Here is a 12,906-nt window from a genome sequence, read left to right on the forward strand (position 1 = left end):
ACACTACTAGTCCAAAAATTGTCAAATTTTCCTTTTTTATTGCTCAATATCTTTCAACTTACATATGAAATGTGGTCCTTATTTTATGCAGATTTTATGTATGCAGCTCCTTGCACCCGGGAAAACGTTTATGTGTTATGAATTATTAGAACCATGCATTATGAATTAATTAAGCCTATGGTTGGTTGGGTTACTTTCTTAATGTTATCTGTTGCTGTTACTGGTCACCTGTCCAAAAAGAATCAACAATGTAACTTACAAATTGTGTTGTATAATCAAATTACTTTGGATTACTTTACTCTAAAAAGAAATATTACTTTGGAAGATATTCCCCTTAAGAGACATTAGAAGAAGAAATAAAAACATCAAATAGCCTAGATATAGCCAGACTCATTTAGGTTTAACTTTTCACCGGTGAATTCAATGTCAATTACCAGATTTCCATCCAGCTTTTGTACTTAATTAAAGTGCATAAAAATGTTTGTCAGCACATAAGTTGTTCTTAATTGCCTTGCCTTGCCTTTTAAAATAAATGTAAAATAAATAATATGAAATTATTTTGATGCTCCTTTCTAACAATTTTTTAGTGTCTTGTGTCTTGTTCTTGGCTGCTCTTTGGATTATTTGATTATTTTAATCTTGCTTTTATTATATAACCATGTAAGTTAACCTGGTCACATGATATCTGGGAGTTATGGGCACACCAAGAACAAAGTGGGCTTGTTATTAAACTATTTTTGTGCCAAATTGCAAACAGTGAACTTGATATACCTTTTTATCCACGAGTCATTTTGGCTGAAACACTGTGGGAAAATCTGCAGATGATCTTCATGCTAATTTTCAAAAAATCTATTGCCAATTGGATAGTTTTTTCCCATGCAGACTTTGAAATTTGACCAACAAATCTTTCAGTTTTTCAAAAGTCTGATCACATAATTTTGTCTGGTAACGTAACTGATTTCAGCAATAAAAAAAATGCATATGCCGTCGCAACTCTGTTTACTTCGACTTATTATTTCAGCCCCTTTAACTCCCTAAATGTAATTAAATTCAGTCTTATACAAGAACAGAAGGCCCTATCAGGATATCCAGGGTGTCTGCTGAAAGGGTGTCTCTCCAGGGTGTCTCTCCAGCAGTTCCTTCTAATCTTTGGTGTGACTCAGTAGCATAGAAATCTACCATGTTGTTATTACACATAACCTATTACATAATTAATTGGGATCATTGTGTGTACAGTATACCTCTGAATCATTAATTCAGAGGTATGCTGTACATCTGAATCAAAAAGTTGTTGCAGTCTCACCAAGCTGCTTTCCTATTGTCCTGTAGCCAATCCCAGCCTTGTGCAGGTCTACAATTTTATCCCTGATGTCCTTACACAGCTCTTTGGTCTTGGCCATTGTGGAGAGGTTGGAGTCTGTTTGATTGAGTGTGTGGACAGGTGTCTTTTATACAGGTAACAAGTTCAAACAGGTGCAGTTAATACAGGTAATGAGTGGAGGACAGGAGGGCTTCTTAAAGAAAAACGAACAGGTCTGTGTGAGCCAGAATTCTTACTGGTTGGTAGGTGATCAAATATTTATGTCATGCAATAAAATGCAAATGAATTACTTAAAAATCATACAACGTGATTTTCTGGATTTTGGATGTAGACTTATACATGCTTTGTAAGTGGGAAAACCTGCAAGATCGTCAGTGTGTCAAATACTTGTTCTCCCCACTGTATCTTTGGAGGGTCGTACAAGACCTCCACGTGCTAGCCAACAGTGCCCTAACTGCGTTTAGGTACCGGGATTAAATCCTCAGACCCATCATCAGACCTAACGCTGGTGCAGTGGCCCCTGGGTTCCTACTGGTGCAGGACAATGCCCGGCCTCATGTAGCCAGAGTGTGTAGGCAGTTCATGGATGACAAAGGCATTGATGCCATTGACTAGCCCTCATGTTCCCCAAACCTGAATTAAATTGAGAACCTCTGGGACGTTATGTATCGATGCATCCAACACCACCAAGTAGTGCCACAGATAGTCCAGGAGCTTACTGATGCCCTGATCCAGGTCTGGGAGGAGATCCAGGACACCATCCGGCATCTCATCACGAGCATGCTTAGACATTGTTGGGAGTGCATTCAGGCACATGGGGGCCATACACACCACTCAGTCACATTATGAGTTGCCGTGATGAAATTCAAGCAAGTTGGAAGAGCCTGTGATTTCAGTTGCTTACTTCAATTTTTAGTGTGAGTTTGAATCCAGCCCTCAATCGGTTGGTGATTTTGGTTTCCATTAACCGTTATTACATTATTTTGTTCTCGACGAATGACACAATGTACAGTAAAGATTTTGATCTTTAATATACTTCGTTCATCAAGACCCAATGTGGGACTAAAGTGTCCCCTTAATTTTTTGGAGCTGTGTATTTCCTAAGGGTGTACAGTGTATCTGTCAACAGCGTCATCATGGCTGATGGTATGAATCTCTTCATCAGAGAGACATCTAGGCATTTTCACAAACACCATCAGAGGCGTGTAGCGTACAGCTGTTTAGCCTAGCCTGGGTGAACATAGACTATATGCCTGGTGTGGCTGTCTATTGCACTCTCATCATGGGAAATAATCAGTTGCCATTATTTACGAACAAGGTTCCCTTGATTACCTGCTGCTGTGGAGCAAGTAAATGAGTCTGTGAGAGAGAGAGGAAGAGAGTGAGAGAACTCTAATTACGTACTACAGCATTAGGAAAACTATATCAGAGAGCTGAAATCATTTGATAAGAGTCTAGGGCTGAAGGTTTTGCATCTGTAATTTTATGGGTTGCGTTTCTGGACACAAAACCAGAGGGTTGACCACATCAGAGCTGTAGGGTGGGCAGTGATATATTTAGTCCAGGCCCATACAGCCCAAAATGGGTAGCCACATCAATTTGTTGACTGATTGAAATCCATCCAGCTTGGTTGGTTCTGCTGGGGCTCTCCATGCCAATGCGTGCTGGGAATACTTGAGTCATGTTTTGTTACTGCATAGGTGGTAAGGAAATTAAGACGATGTGTATATTGCTAAGTTGTTAAGTCAATGGCCCCTTCAATTTTGGCCTTGCTAATGTGCAGAAGTTTGGCGATATTATGGAATATAGGGCTAGATTTAAAAATGTAGGTGTAGCAATCTCCTTACGATAATCACATCCCTATTTCATTCTAAAAAAAAAGTAAGTGGGTTCAATAATTCAGCTGTGATCTTCTCCTAATCGCACCCCGTGACTCTCCATCTCTCTCATGTACTCTCCTATACTTATCACTGGTCTCCGTCGCTCTCCTACAATCCCTCTCTTCCTCTTTCTCCCTCTCTCTTATACTTTGTATCCCTCCAAATCACCTCTCACTCCCATAATCCCTTTTACTCACTCCTATATTACTTATACTTACTCATCCGTCTCTGTCTCCCTCTTTCTCTCTTCCGCTGCCCTCTCTCTACCTTGGCCCCAGGGGGTGAGGTATGGGTCATTCGCGTACTTCAAGTCCCTTTTGTGGATTATTGTCTGGACGTCGGACCTGGCCTGGGTTACATAATCCCTGTCGGGTCAGCTCTGTGATAATCTGGCAGCAGTGTAACTCTAATCTTACGTAACTGTAACTGTTCATTAGCTCTTTTAGACTACTTCCGACTGTCACTCATCATCAGCATCACATTTAGATTCTGCGAAGGAAGCGCTTCCGCCGATCGCTGCGTTCATGAATATTCACACAGACTATTCTGGTGTTGGCAGTTTGAGAGGTTGGCATAGACGGTCATGTGCATTGAATGTACTGTCTGTACCTGTGAGCTGTTTAAGTGTTATCATCGGAGTCTGGTTGTTTTTTTGGTTTTTGTCAAGCCTGTCGGTGTGTGTTCTGTTATCTGTAATAAATCTTTCCATTCCAATTGTCAATTTGCATGTAGATGACATTCCATACTTTTTAGCTCTAGATGATGCAGTTAAATTCAAAAATAAAACATGTTATACCCTGCAGATGACCTGACATCAATTTAATTGTCTAAATGCTGGATCTCTATGACAAATCACATTATTGACACATGTTTAGTTAAAATCATGCCACAGTGTGTTGGACATCACATGGGTTAGAGCAGTGGTTCTCATACCTCTCCAGGGGATCACCAGCCATTCCATTGTATTACATTAATTCAAAAGCTAGCACACCTGAATCAATTGTTTGTTAATGATTTGGCCCTTGACAGGTTGTTTCAGGTAAGCTAGTTCAGAGTCACAACAAAATTATGATACGTGTGGTGGTCTCCAGGCGTGGCATGAGAACCACTGCATTAGAGAAACGTATTTCCCTGAGCATGTGTGCCAAGTTTAATGAATCTGTCACCCCCTAAATGATAGGCAGCATTGATGGAAATAAAATAGCTCTCAGTAGGGGCGAGATGCACTTGCATCCTCTATCCAGCACGTTTACTACTGTTTTACTCCTTTTCATATTCGTAATTATTGCCCTAAGGGCAGTAAGTGGCATGTTTAGGTTTTTAGCTATTTGTGTGTATCCCTTGCATGATATATGAAGGTTAACAACCATTCTTCCCTTGTCAGATGGGAGTTCTTAATCTTTGTACATATGAATGTATGAAAGTAATATGAAAGTAATTTTTATACCTCAGTTAACCAAAGAAGCCACAGAAGGTCAGTAGGGGAAACACAGGGGAAATGTGTCACCTATCTTTTTGAAAACATAAATATACAGTTGTGTAAAAGAGTAATGACAGCCCCTGGAAAGTTTCAATCTTTTTCCATATTTGGACACATGGAAATCTGAGTTAAATTTCAACCACATTCATTGATAAAGGTAACCCAATTCAAACCATTCATGCAGTTAAAATCTACAAACAGGCAATTATATAGTGAGGAAAAGGTAAGTACACTCCTACATTTACCAGCATATTAAATGGCTACAATTTGAATCAGGTGCACCAAAAAAGGTGCAAATGATTAGAAATAATTAGAAAGTAACCTAAGAGGGTCCAGCCTTCCATAAAGATTAGAAACGTGATCTGGTTTGGTCTTAACTATATGGATGTGTGGTAACACTTTATGCCAAGATCAAAAGACCAATCCAAGGCCCTCAGAAGAAAGTTTATTTTTTTCCCCATGAGTCCTGGAGGGGTTACAAAACTATTTCCAAACAATTCAAAGTACATCATTCAGCTGTCAGAAGATCTTCTACAAATGAAGACAATTCCAAAACACTGGCAACCTACGTAAACAGGTTGTCCCACAAAATTCAACCCAAGAGCTGACTGAAAGATGGTTGGAGAAGTCTTTAAGAACCAAGGTTTCTTGATTTTACTTAGTGGTTAGAGACAGGCCTTTCTTGCCACAATCAATATTATGATTTTGGCATTAGTCAACTTTCAGAAAGAGACCGAACAAACATGGTTTACAAGGTCAGGAATGAAGAAGCGTCAGGAATATCACAGCACAATTGGCATTTGCAAGATAACACCAGGGTAATGATCAAAACTACTAGAACAATGTACTCTGGATAGAGACAAAGGTGGAGTTGTTTGGCCAGCAAACTAAACTCTGCCTTTAAACAGAAGAACCTCCAACTGTAAAGAATGGAGTTGGTTGCATTATGGGTTGTGGCTGCTTTGCTGCCTCAGGGCCTGGGTATGAGTTTGGAATATATATTTTCCCATATTTATTCAACATAAAATAGGATATAGCTCATTACCTGTGTTTATTTTATTCAAAAATGTTGTTCTTATCTTTATCAAGCCTGCCAATTATTTTGGAGAAAACACTATATGCATGTGCTTTTTAAAGTGGCAAATGTGATTGATATTAATTTTCTTGCATCAGAATCAGAAAGAGTTTTATTGCCAAGTAAGTTTCACAAAAAACTGTTGTTCTGGTCTGTTGGTGCAGCAATTTTGCTCAAAAAAATAAAAACAAGTAAGCAGAAGAAGAAGAATGGTGATTGAGCAAAAAATATGTTCCATATGTTCCATATTCACCATAAACATTTTGTTACTTAAAAAATAAAATGGACGGATTTATTTGTGCTGGACCACGACCATGTCGATGTTTGTTGGTCAAATATTGTTCTAAATAATCATCTCAAACATATTACAGGGAATGATCTTGGTTCCCAAATGCCACAAAACATAGGCTTAAAAAATAAAACATGGTGTGTGCACACTTATGCAACCAGGTTATTTTAAGGTTTTAATTTTAAAAAATTTCCACTCTGAGATTTCAGTTTGTTTTTCAATTCTATCTTTCACATTATAGGTCAGATTAAAAGTGGAAAACATTCTGACATGATTTATCTTTGTCTCATTCTTTTACATAACAAAAACCTGGCACTTTAACATAGATGTTTTATATCCACTATACTTTAAATATTTTGCTTTTAATTAGGAACCTACAAATGTTTAAAATATGTGAAAAAACTAAAAACAAATGGCAAACTATAAGAAAACATTTTGTTGAAATTGTTAAAAATAATTTGTGTGTAGAACCATATTGGTTTGTTTAATTTCATCTGTTTCACCCCACAACCATGGGGTGTGGGGAGCCCAGAACAGAACAGAACACTCAGTTGTAACCCCACCTTGTGTGGAACCCATGGGGGACCAGATTTATTACCCAAATACAAGAGGGAACCTTTTCATGTTGCTCACCCTTACATTTCCTTACTGGAAACCCCAGTGTTTGTGACAGCCCCTCTGTCCTCATCCCAAATTGCACCATATTCCCCAGATAGTGCACTACTTTGGACCAGAACCAATATCCTTTGTGACCAAGGGCGGGGGGGGGGTTCTATGCATCCTGGGATTTTCAATCTTTTCTTGGGGTGGGCCTACATGTAATATCTGTAATATTGAAAAATCAAGTTAGTTGTGCTCTTGGATCTTGTTGCCTCGTCCCGATTAGCCTACTATGTAAAAGCGGTGGCATGCTGCGTAACTCTAAACTAAAACCAGTAAAAGTTTGTAGTAAGAAAGCCAGAGATTTTTATACTGGGATCTAATGAAAGAATACACAGCAAGGCGGTACATTTATATTTTAGTTGTTTAACTCTCATCCAGATCGACTTACATACATTAAGGATTGCATGCATTTGAGTACTTATAGTACTTCCTAATTACAGTGGGGAGAACAAGTATTTGATATACTGCCGATTTTGCAGGTTTTCCCACTTACAAAGCATGTAGAAGTTCGTAATTTTTATCATAGGTTCACTTCAACTGTGAGAGACGGAATCTAAAACAAAAATCCAGAAAATCACATATGATTTTTAAGTAATTAATTTGCATTTTATTGCATGACATAAGTATTTGATACATCAGAAAAGAAAAAAATCCAGATCCTTTAGGTTTCGGGCTGTCGCTGGGCAAAACTGACTTTCAGCTCCCTCCAAAGATTTTCTATTGGGTTCAGGTCTGGAGACTGGCTAGGCCACTCCAGGACCTTGAGATGCTTCTTACGGAGCCACTCCTTAGTTGCCCTGGCTGTGTGTTTCGGGTCGTTGTCATGCTGGAAGACCCAGCCACGACTCATCTTCAGTGCTCTTACTGAGGGAAGGAGGTGATACATGGCCCCATCCTTCCTCCCCTCAATACGGTGCAGTCGTCCTGTCCCCTTTGCAAAGAAGCATCCCCAAAGAATGATGTTTCCTCCTCCATGCTTCACGGTTGGGATGGTGTTCTTGGGGTTGTACTCATCCTTCTTCTTCCTCCAAACATGGATCATCCAGATGGTCAAACATGGATCATCCAGGTGGTCATTGGCAAACTTCAGATGAGCCTGGACATGCGCTGGCTTGAGCAGGGGGACCTTGCATGCGCTGCAGGATTTTAATCCATGACGGCGTAGTGTGTTACTAATGGTTTTCTTTGAGACTGTGGTCCCAGCTCTCTTCAGGTCATTGACCAGGTCCTGCCGTGTAGATCTTGGCTGATCCATCACCTTCCTCATGATCATTGATGCCCCACGAGGTGAGATCTTGCATGGAGCCCCAGAGCGAGGGAGATTGACCGTCATCTTGAACTTCTTCCATTTTCTAATAATTGTTGCAACAGTTGTTGCCTTCTCACCAAGCTGCTTGCCTGTTGTCCTGTAACCCATCCCAGCCTTGTGCAGGTCTACAGTTTTATCCCTGATGTCCTTACACAGCTCTCTGGTCTTGGCCATTGTGGAGATGTTGGAGTCTGTTTGATTAAGTGTGTGGACAGGTGTCTTTTATACAGGTAACGAGTTCAAACAGGTGCTGTTAATACAGTTAATGAGTGGAGAACAGGAGGGCTTCTTAAAGAAAAACGAACAGGTCTGTGAGAGCCGGAATTCTCACTGGTTGGTAGGTGATCAAATACTTATGTCATGCAATAAAAAAGTCATACAATGTAATTTTCTGGATTTTAGATTCCGTCTCTCACAGTTGAAATGTACCTATGATAAAAAATTACAGACCTCTACATGCTTTGTAAGTAGGAAAACCTGCAAAATCGGCAGTGTATCAAATACTTGTTCTCCCCACTGTATTCTAGTTACAGGGCAAACGCAGTAGAGTTATAAGCGATCGGGGAAGGATTATTTGGCTGTGATTGTCTGAGGGCCAGTTTAAAAGGCACCAGGGCTAACACCCCTACTCCTACAATAAGTGCTATTGGGTCTTTACTGACCACAGAGAATCAGAACAACTGTTTTTCATCCAGTCCCAAAGACAGCACTATGTGCACTGAATTGTCCCCTTCATTGCCCTTGGGCTTTGGGATTTGGTATTTAGACCAGAGGGACTCGTCCCTCTTATTGGCCCTATTTCACCACTTTGTAAAAGCATCTGGTTTCACCTCTGTGGTCAGACAAGAACGGACCCCTCTTAACTTTCATAGGCAACCAAACAGTGTGATGCATGGAGCTATGCTCCTGGCATAACTTTCTGGTACAGGATGTGCTCCACTTCAGTTTTAAAAGGATGCATACTATTTATCCCTGTAATCACTGACCTTATGCTTAGGCTCAGAATCAAATTGGTTGTTGCCAATATAGTAGAAGTGTGTAAATAGATTTGAAATAGTTTGGATCTGGAGTAATATACTGTATGTAGGCTGTGAGTAAATGGGGTTATATGTTATTTATTTGTTCACAGGCAATGAACACCCTGCTCTATTGAAAAAAGGCAGCCAGAGTCAGATGTAATAGGCAAATGAAGTGATAATACTTTCAATGTAAGTGATAACACTTTCACCTGATATCACCTTAAAAGGAGCTTATCTGCAGTATTCAAACATTCTGCTGGAATTACTACCTTGTAACTTTCCACACTTCCACACATTTTTGCCGTGTCAAAAAGGGAGTCACGTGGTGTATTGAGCTATGAGCCGCAGAAAAGAGGCACTGCCACTACAAGTGGTGTCTCTATATCCTGTGACCCGTGATTCTGAGTGATCCCATTGGCTTGGCTCAGTGATGGTATTGTGCTGACTGCAAGCCTGTGTGGACCCAAACTCTGGCAGGGCTGCTTGGTCAGCAGTCTGCGTCACACACACACACACACACACACAGACACACACACACACACTATGTAAACTCTGCATATGTGCCGACACACACACACACACACCCTGCAGTTCTGCTTTATGTTTACATCCGTAGAGTCCTCAGAGGTTTTCGCGACTCTCTCTGCTCCAGCCTCTTCTCTGCTCCAGCCTCTTCTCTGCTCCAGCCTCTTCTATGCTCCAGCCTCTTCTATGCTCCAGCCTCATCTCTGCTCTGCTGCAGTAACGGGTCAGCTCATTATTTATTGAGCAAAGGCAGCTGATGTCCGCATGTCATTATGCAGCCTGGCCACGTTGTCCAGCAACCAAACCCGTCGGCCTCTCTAATCCATAGGCCGCAGTGGCATGGGGACAAAAGCAAGCAAGGCTGCCCCTACCTGCCACACCTACGACACTTCCACAATACCCAAGGACTCTCCCCGGCCTGCTCCAGTCCTTCACACCTGACTGCTCCCTGTCAAGACAAAAGAAAGGAAACAAAAAGGAGGACAATGGAGGTGAATGGCAATATGAGTGCCTTAGTCCCAGGTCTCCTGTTAATTAAGGCCTGTTCTGCTGATCCCCTGTCTACAAATTATATGGGTTATATAGGATATGGGTTATATATGATAAGGGTTATATATGATATGGGTTATATATGATAAGGGTTATATATGATAAGGGTTATATGTGATATGGGTTGTATATGATATGGGTTGTATATGATATGGGTTGTTTATGATATGGGTTGTATATGATATGGGTTGTATATGATATGGGTTGTATATGATATGGGTTGTATATGATATGGGTTATATATGATATGGGTTATATATGATAAGGGTTATATATGATATGGGTTATATATGATAAGGGTTATATATGATAAGGCTTGTATATGATATGGGTTGTATATGATATGGGTTGTATATGATAAGGGTTATATATGATATGGGTTGTATATGATATGGGTTGTATATGATATGGGTTGTATATGACATGGTTTGTATATGACATGGTTTGTATATGATATGGGTTGTATATGATATGGGTTGTATATGACATGGGTTGTATATGATATGGGTTGTATATGATATGGGTTGTTTATGATATGGGTTGTATATGATATGGGTTGTTTATGATATGGGTTGTATATGATATGGGTTGTTTATGACATGGGTTGTATATGATATGGGTTGTATATGACATGGGTTGTATATGACATGGGTTGTATATGACATGGGTTGTATATGATATGGGTTGTATATGATATGGGTTGTATATGATATGGGTTGTTTATGATATGGGTTGTTTATGATATGGGTTGTATATGATATGGGTTGTATATGATATGGGTTGTATATGATATGGGTTGTATATGATATGGGTTGTTTATGATATTGGTTGTTTATGATATGGGTTGTTTATGATATGGGTTGTTTATGATATGGGTTGTATATGATATGGGTTGTATATGATATCTTCAGGTAGCGGAGATGCACAACTCAGCAGTCAACACCACCTCCACACCGGCAGTGGAAAGCAATTAATATTCAGCCTTCATCTTAACGTGGTCGTTCTTGTAGCTGAATTCCCATGGGGGATTTTACAGCCAGGTGGTAATACCTAGTTTCTGAAGTGTTGTGTTTTTATATGTTATGGGGGGGTTTTTTTCATGAAAAAAACATGTGTGTGAATCAGTAATACCAGCCACTGCGACTATTTGAATTTAAATGAGCTTGGAAGATGATGGGAGTGGGGGGAGGGCATTAAATCACCTGTTTCCCCGTATCCAAAGCTTTATGCATGCCAAGAATGTACTTGGCATGTATAAATGCGTCCGAAGCAGCGTGAGATTCCCTTGAATGGAGGGAATCACCAAAGAGGTAAGGGACCTGTACTTGTTCACGCCGCCCAGCAAAGGCTCCTCTGTGCGGGCTTCTAAGGGGCCTCCAATGGCTTCTATGGTCGTCGTTTTGCAAGAACCAGAGAGAAAAACAGAAAGAGGCGGTGCAAGACTCACAGGGTAGCCATCCGGTTTACAGCGTGTCCCTCTGATGTCTCATTGGTGGGCCTGGCCTCGACAACGAAGCAGTACGGGTTACATTTATCCGATTTTGGGGGTTGTGGACTTGTTCGCTGTACCTGCCTACTCCATTTTTGTGGGCTTTTGCCCAGTAGACTAGGTCAGTACTGGACTGAACTGTCCCAGTGATCCTCGGACCCATTGAGATAAGGTGGTCATGAGTGTTAATGGTAGAGCGTCCGCATCAGCTCTGAAGAAGCCCTAAACGACGGCAAGCTAATTGCATGTCATTAGGCATCGGCACGCTCAGCAGTTTAGAAAAAAAGACTCCTGTTCCATCCATCGGACAGTAATTAGCCAGCTAGTGCACAGTAATCAAAATGATCTAGTCCAAGCTATGCCCTGGCCCATTGTAGATAAGAGGCCAATGCAATCTATCCAATAATTTAGTAAGGGCCTCTTGCAAAAGTCTATCCATTGCATTTCTCACATGTCAATAGTCTCCGAATGCAATCTCAACGTTAGGTAAACGCCAACAGAGGTGTTTCAATATTTAATGCTTGTGATGATATATGTGTGTGTGTGTGTGTGTGTGTGTATATGGCGTGGCTAAACTGTGATGAATACAGTGTAAATAATGTTTGTTGATAGTCATTACCAAGGTTGAAGAGTTTACATAAAGAAGACAGAGCCAGGTTTAACCCTTTGTTGCTGCTTGTTCACAGACTGTATCTCAACATACTTCATGGCCCTTCCTTAGGAATCCCATCATCTACCATGTTTTCTTAGGATGCTCTCTATTTACAATATGACCTATGACCAGTGACCAGCTATAGACTGGCAATGGGCTGAGAGACAGCTTGTACTACACAGCAAACGGACAGTGAGTAGCTTAAACGGCCAAAGGCATATTTGGTTCTCAGGCCTCTCACTGAACAACCATGTATAATCTCGGAAGTCGGTTTCCAGCTATGGTCACTGATCCATTCAGCCACTGTCTCATGTCCTGTTCAATAGAACTGGGTTACTGTGGAAGAGACTACCGCCTGGCAGACGTAGAGAGTTTCTCCCCAAGCAATTTCAGTTTTGTGCCGGGTCCCCCAAGGGAATGTCCCCAAAACAGACACATGCTTAAACAAGGGCTAATTTAACCATCATGAATGTTGACTACTCTATGGGGGAAATACATCTTTTTATTTAAGAAGATTGAGTACAAAATTTTTTTTTAGCAATGTATTTATCATAAGATAGCTGTGGGACAACCACACAACCCGATAATAGTAAGTACGTTTTACTTAGTGAAGTAGCGATCAGCAAACTCAGTGCTGAAAGGGAAAAATACATTA

The sequence above is a fragment of the Esox lucius genome, chromosome 23 (assembly GCF_011004845.1).
Source record: "Esox lucius isolate fEsoLuc1 chromosome 23, fEsoLuc1.pri, whole genome shotgun sequence".
NCBI lineage: Eukaryota > Metazoa > Chordata > Actinopteri > Esociformes > Esocidae > Esox > Esox lucius.